The sequence below is a fragment of the Pseudorca crassidens genome, chromosome 3 (genome assembly GCF_039906515.1).
Source record: "Pseudorca crassidens isolate mPseCra1 chromosome 3, mPseCra1.hap1, whole genome shotgun sequence".
Classification (NCBI taxonomy): Eukaryota; Metazoa; Chordata; class Mammalia; order Artiodactyla; family Delphinidae; genus Pseudorca; species Pseudorca crassidens.
Window position 1 is genome coordinate 152,310,513 of NC_090298.1, and position 7,637 is coordinate 152,318,149.

The following is a 7,637-nucleotide window of genomic DNA, read 5'->3' on the forward strand; positions in this document are numbered from 1 at the left end:
TAAAAATCAGTCCAATAAGGATTCACATTTATACGTAAGGAACAGGGTTATGCTCTTCACCTGGATTACCTCATTTAATCCTCACCAAATCCCAGGAGCTGGGTGTTATTATTGGTCTCAGTTTTGCAGCTAAAGACACATAGGCTCAAAGAAATTAAATAACGTACCCAGAGTCAAAGAGCTAGTATTAGCAGACTGTCAAATAGGCTCCCATTCCTCAGAATTAAGCAAGCTAGACAAAGACTTTTAATTTCATACCAGTTTTGATACTGTACCACTAATAGTTACATGGAATATTATCCTTGAATCTTGTAGCCATTTTTGTACTGGCACTCCCAATGTAAAAGCCTGAGATGAGTGTCCCTGTACAACTGAGTTCCTCTTACTCTTTGATACCATCTGTGATCATATCAGCAGGTGTTGATCGTTCCTCTGATAATATCCAAACTAATCCTATTAAGGCTAACAGTGGGAGTGTGGCCTACTACAACTTAGTACCAAGGTCCAAAACATAAAAGGAAATCTGGTATCCATTTACGCCTCCAAATAATATACTTTTTAACTGCAATGAAGTGGTCAATTCCCTAAAGACATTCTAAGCATCTGCCTGAAGTGTTAAATGAGTTAGTTCCCCTATCAAACCGATTAGAATAGACTAATCAGAAAGGAAATTCATTGTACAATATTATGTACAATTTACTGGCTTAAATAAAACCCAACTTGTGAGATAAAGGAGCCTTCTCTTCTGTGTAGGAAGATGGAATTTCTGCTGGTTAAATGTGGCACACACCAATTAGGAAAAGTAAAAATTAATTGTATTCATTCAGTAACCTCTCTAGGCATTTGTAAGCCTCTAAACATTTAAACCTTCCCCTTTATGTTTTCTTAAAAGCCAAAAGAAAATCCAGAGAGTAAGCTTTTACAGGATTCTTTTAAAAAGAGGACATATACTTTATTTCCTTTTGCTAGGTAGATAAAAGCTTGTCGAAAAGAGGGTTTAGAAACCAAAGTATGGAATTTAGCAATTTTGGAAGCCAAAATATGGAATTTGGCAATCTAGTTTGATTTATAAATTGATGCTTTTTACAGTTTTTATGCAATTGAAAATAACATATATCTATATATACATTTGTGAGTACTTGTGTGTATAGAGAATACATGGTAGCAAATTATAATATGTGACCTACATTCATGCTTTGTGTTTATACTAAAATCAGCTTCATTAAATAAGTGACAATTACATTTATTAGAAACACATTGCTAACAAAGTAAACTACCACTGGAGTCTAGCAAATTGACCAGAGAGCTAATCATTTGTTTGGCTGATCCCTTTTTTGATGTGCTAAGAGCCCCTAATAAGGTTAGTTAAAGCATTAAACTGAGAACTGAAGTGTGAAAACTAACATTATCTCCTAATTTGATGACAGACATTAATTGCAGCTTATATTTTACAGTTAACGACTGAGAGAAATTTTCACATCTGTGTAGCTTTATAATTGTCCACATAAGTAGCCCCCCAAATTATGCTCCAATGAAAGCAGAGTAGAAAAGTAGCTACACAATTTACCAACACTGGTAGGATAGACATTTTTTTTAATCTATTTATATTAAAGAGCCTGCAACAGATTGCATAAGAACCTGTTTGTTTAGGTCGTATTCTAGGAAAGGAGGCCACATGCTCACCAAATAAGCAAAAATACCATATTACCTAGGAATGGGGTAGGTTCTCTAATTGTTTAAGCATAAGTGCAAGCAGACATTTATCTACTCTCCCAAATGTATTCACAAGACAAAGGTAACTAAAATAATTACATTCATTGTATTAAATACTTATTTTTATCTTAGAATTAAGTTCAAAATTTTATCCTGATACATTCCCAACACTAGGAGTACATATATGCATACACTGACACATAAGACCTATCACCACACTCATGCCTACACATTCTCTCTTGCTATCCAATCCATTCTGTTCTTGAGCTAAAACTGCAATGAGACATGCACTTGTGCTTTTTATTTTTTTAAACACTTAGCTTACATGTAGGTCAAAACACTAGTTCTTTCTTTTGCAATTAATACATTTTTACATAAATAAAAACTGGCATTTTTGTCAATCTGCTGTCTTTTTGCAGGATGTAAACTGAAACAGAGTTCACTTAATCAGTTTCTTTCATTCCATCTGCTTTTGGTGAAGTTTAAATTTATCTTGTAATTTCTAGAAGTATTTTAAATCTTCATATTATATTAGCCTATTCATATCTTCTTTTAAGAAAAGCTTAACAAAGACCTTACATTAAACCTGTAAATAACTCTCAAAAGTAAATGGCCAGCACTGTTTGAGACATCATTGTTAAAATTCCACAATTTTGATTTTCTATAACATTTTCAAAATATCAATATCTTCATGACTCATTTTTTTAATATTCATTGTGAGTTACTACAACCTATTATGTGCCAGGCACTTTGCTTGATTCTAGACATAAAAGATACAGAAAGTTTTCCCCGTTTTTTCAGAGCTATAAGCTCCACTGAATGAAGGGGACTACTTTGCTAAGTACCATTTATCAAAATGGAAGTATAATTGATATGAAGGGACATAAGAATGTGGAAGACCTATGGGACAGCTCTGCAATTGATTCATTAGCTTCGGAGAACAAAGAATTGCTAGAGGGACAGAATGTTAGAAAAGCTGAGGCAGGACTTCAAAGATACAGTCTAACCTAAATTCCAGAGTCCTTTGCAATTGCTTACTATAGACCTAAGTAGTACCTTGATCTAGAGTCTCTTACTCATATTAAAGCAAGCTGACAACATACATGTGAGTATGTGTATGTGTTCATTATTATTTTGATTGAGTTTTTGGTTTTTCAGTTGCTGTTATGACGAAACAAATGCTATATGTTAAACTAATATGCAATTAGGATACTTAATACCTATACACACTGTATAGCACCCTACATTTAAACAAATTTTGAGTCAGTGGCAACTTCTTCCCATTTTCTTGGATCTGATGTGATTTCTTTTCAGAGACAACTTCCCTGAAAAAACTAGAGGGAGCTAGAAAGCATATAACTGACATTGTGTTAATTGATGGCCCTATGTAGCTGGTGGTTAACAATACTTCCAGCTTTAAGAGAAACAGTGAAGAAAGAAATTGAATATGATTGATTGAGTGCATAGAGAGAAAGATAAAACAATTTTTTGGATTACTTACTTACATGATACAACAAATGTACAAGTTCCTTTCTAAGAGTGAATATGTTATAGTTATAGAAAGGATGGTAAGAAAGTGCTAGGGGTCTGGAGTCAATCACACTTTTTCCCTGATTCCTTTAACACGAATGGATTATCATTTTAAAAATTAGTTTATTTTAATGAGCCTAATACATATTAAATTATTAAAATATAATATTCTTAGATTTTTATGGTACAAAAGAGGCACTCATAAACACAATGTTAGTATTTCCCTAAACACATAAATTGGTTGATTTCCCCCAGCAGCCCCCCTTCAGAATGAATACTAAGTAGGACACTATCAGCACTCTCAAAATTAAGGCGTTATCTTTAACATCTTCCTTCCCCACGTATATACTTCAAAGTATCCCTTGATGAAAGGCTCTATCTACAATATTTTTTAGTCTAATTTAAATGTGTTTTACTTTGCTTTTGTTCTATTCTGTTGACATAGGTAACAGCTGACTACATAGAATACGTGTCTATGTGCGCATGTAATTTTATGGAACTTTAACAATACTGATTCTGCGACACTGATTGGGCTAACAAGTAAGAGATCATCAACTCTCATAGGGTCTTTTCACCTTAGCCTTTAGTTACCCACTTTTCCTTTCCTTGATAGCGGAGGAGAAAGAGCACTGTTTCCTTTGCATGAAAGTTTCTAGGGCTCTGATATTACAAGGGCCTCTTTTTTTCTTTTCATTATTTATTTATAAATACACTATGTTTTTAAATCTAAGTCTATGTTTAGGTTTTGTTAGTTTTCTCTTTAACAAATATATTACAAAAACAGCTCATTGTCATCACAAAATTTTGAAAAAAAATTTTTTAAAAAATTAAAGTCATCATAAATACCTCCATTATATGTGTGTATATCATTTACTTCTAGAAGCACAATTTTATGTGTGCTTATCTCACAAAACTGGTATCATAAGTCACATGCGGTGGGTTAAACTGCTTTGATTATATATCCTAAAAATTTTGCTCATGTCATAAAATGTTTTTCTAAATTATGATTTTAAATAGCCATGAATATTTCAACGTAAGGAGGTAACAAACTATACATTCAGTCTTCTAAGTTTTTAGATTAGCAGATTTTTTGAATTTTCATTCTTTTAAATAATGATATAAAAATGTCCTTATACCTAAATGTTATTGCACATATCTGATTATTTTACTAAGTTAAAGGGAAGAGCTATATTCAAAGGTATGAACATTTTGATAGCACCGATGATTCTTTTCAAATAACTTTCTAATATGGCTGTCCAAATACAATGTACAAGTACACTGTATCTGAGTTACTGTATTTTTCATACTTTTGTTAACAATATGTATTAACACTCATAAATATGACAAGCAAAAGGTATAATTTTTACATTTTGTGATTTTTTTAGCTACTAATATCAATAGCTAAATATGGTTTGTGTGTTATTTTGTAAATTGACATTTTTACTGTGGAATAATACATTTTTCTTCATAATCTGACTTAAATTTTGAGGCACTAAATGACAAGAGGGAAAAAAGGAGACACTTCTACAAGTCGGGGAGAAATATATGTATTCTTCCAAATTGCTCTGTGTATAAATTTGGACACATTGCAGTTATTCGATAAATCACTGTTGATTTTTAGTGCAACACTGTAAACTTTAAGTGACACCTTCATCAAGTGATAAATGATAAGCCAGTGATAGGTCCAAACCTGATACCAGTAAAATATCCATCACAGACTAAGCAATAAACATAAGATTCATCTAAAAGTAATTGAAAACACATATTTCTAAATATCTTGTAAAAGTACTTGATGATATTATTTATAAAGCAAGGTAAAAATACAGAATTAAGTGACATTATATAAAGTACAAAAGGTTTCCATTTAAAAAAAATTTTTTTCCTTTGAAAATAGAAATGGCCATTTTAGCTTACTTATTGTGTGTTAAGAATGGGACCCGTATTTGAAGGAGAAAAATGAATCTAGTAGATTGCAAATTATATGAGACATTTTCAGTAAAGGTAGAATATTTGAGTTTTATCATAAGTATGATGGGAAACCAGTGAAGAGTATTAACCAGGGGACAGGCATTAACTGATGGAGTTTCAAAATATCATACTCTGGCTGCTATGTGGCGAGTAGATTGTTGGGAGTCAAGAGTAGAGGCTGGGAGACAGTTTAAGAGGTTACTGCTAATGTGCCAGGAGACAAATAGCAATAGCCTGGACCAGGGTGGTAGCACTGGAAAAGGAGAGAAGTATCTTGGTGCTAGTCATGCAGTCTTGCCAATAGATTAAATGTAACAGGTAAAGGAGAAACTTCATGATAACTCCTAAATTTCTGGCTTAAGCACTTGATGATGTCATTTATTAAGAGAGGGAAGATAACAGTTTGGAGGAGTGAATAGGTGCAGATTAAATGTTCATTACTAAGAAGAAAAAAGAGGCTATTAAGCCATTTTGAATGTTAAGTCAGATACTATAAATTTTTTTCCCAATAACATGTCAGTCCCTAATCAAGAATTTGTAAATGTTACCTTATATGGAAACAGGGTCTCTATAGACATGGTTAAGAATCTTGTGATGGGGAGATTATACTGGATTATCCAGGCAGGCCTTAAATGTGACCATATGTGTCCCATTGGGGGATGAGGGGTAGAGGGGTGAGCAGAGGGAGATTGTACTCATGCTGAAAGAAGGCAATGTGAAGATGGAACAGAGAGGGATTTTAAAATATTGCTCTTGAAAAGTGGAGTAATGTGACTGCAACCAAGGAATGTCAGCAGTCACCAGAAGCTGAAAGAGGCAAGGAACAGATACCTTCCTAGAACCTCCAGAGGAAGTATGGTCATGCTGACACCAGCATTTCAGTCTAGTGATGCCGATTGGACTTCTGGACTTTACAATAAATTTCTGTTGTTTTGAGTCATTGAATTTATGCTAATTTGTTATATCAGCCACAGTAAGCTAAAACAGATTTTGATACTGAGAGTGGGGTACTACTATAACAAATTCCTGCAAATATAAAAGTGCCTTTGAGATTAGGTTAATGGGCAGAGAAGCTGGAATAATTCTGAGGTGCATGATAGAAAAAGCCTAGATTGCTCTGAACTATTGGTAGAACTATGGATGTTCAAGGCACTTATAGTGAGGTCTTGGAAGGAACAAAAAGAACACGCTATTGGAAACTGGAGGGAAGTTGATCCTTATTATATAGCATTAGAAGGTATAGCAGAAATGTGCCCTATAGAATTTGTAAATGATGAACTTGGGTATTCAGCTGAGGAGACTTCCAAGATAAGTGGTTCAAGGTGCAGCCTGGTTTCTTCTTATTGCTTATAGTAAAATGCAAGAGGAAACAGAAAAATTGAGGAAAGAACTATAAAGCAAAAATGAACCAGGATTTAATGATTTGAGAAATTCTCAGCCTATCCAGATTGCAAAAGATGCTAAAATTACGAGATTTACTTTTAGTAAAATAAACTCTGATCATAAAGCCAAGGATATGGCTGGATCACAATTGGCTAGTGCCTCAAAACAATCAAAGATTCAGAGTGTTCTCTCACAAAGAGGGTTCTTAAGGAAATTAAGCATGTGGTTCATGGATCCACTCAACCATCGCAGCAGAAGCCAAGAATAAAGATGGGATTATTCCAAAAAAGATATGTGGAGGGCTCTCTCGTCTAATGGTGTGAATCTCCATGACATACACAGAAGATCTATAAGATTTGAGAAATGTTTACCAGTAGAAACACTGCCAGACTGGTCTGAAAGGGACGAAAGATAAAATGAAGGAAGTATATAACTCCAAGTGGAGAGCCTTGGGTCTAGAGGCCAGAGTCATGGGTACCGGAGCAAATCTATACAGAAGCCAGAGTCATGGGTCCAAAAGGCAGAGCCTTAAGCCACAGAGGATTATTCCCTGGCCTTGAAATTTAATGGAAACTGGCTGGTTGGATTTTGAAATTGCTTGGGGGGCTAGTGACTCCTTTTTTCCTTCGATGTTCCCCCATTTTGAATTAAGAATATATATAACTGTTATCCTATGCCTGTCCCACCACTGTATTTTGGAAGCAGATAACTAGTCTCCTGGTTTCACAAATCTATAGATGGAAATTTTGCCACAGGATGAACCATATCCAGACTTTGACTCATACTAAGTTAAATTATTTAGATAATGACATTTGGAACCTTTGAGCTCATAATATTTAGCTGAGATTTTAGACTTGAGTTAATGCTCTAATGAGTTGAGACTTTTGAGTATGTTGGAATGGAATGAAGATACTTTGCACATGGATGGTTGTGAATCTTTGTGGTCCAGATGACAAACTGGTTGGTTGAATAATGTCCTCCCCCAAAAGACATCCACATCCTAATCCCTCATATCTGTAAATGTTACCTTTTGTATCAAAAAG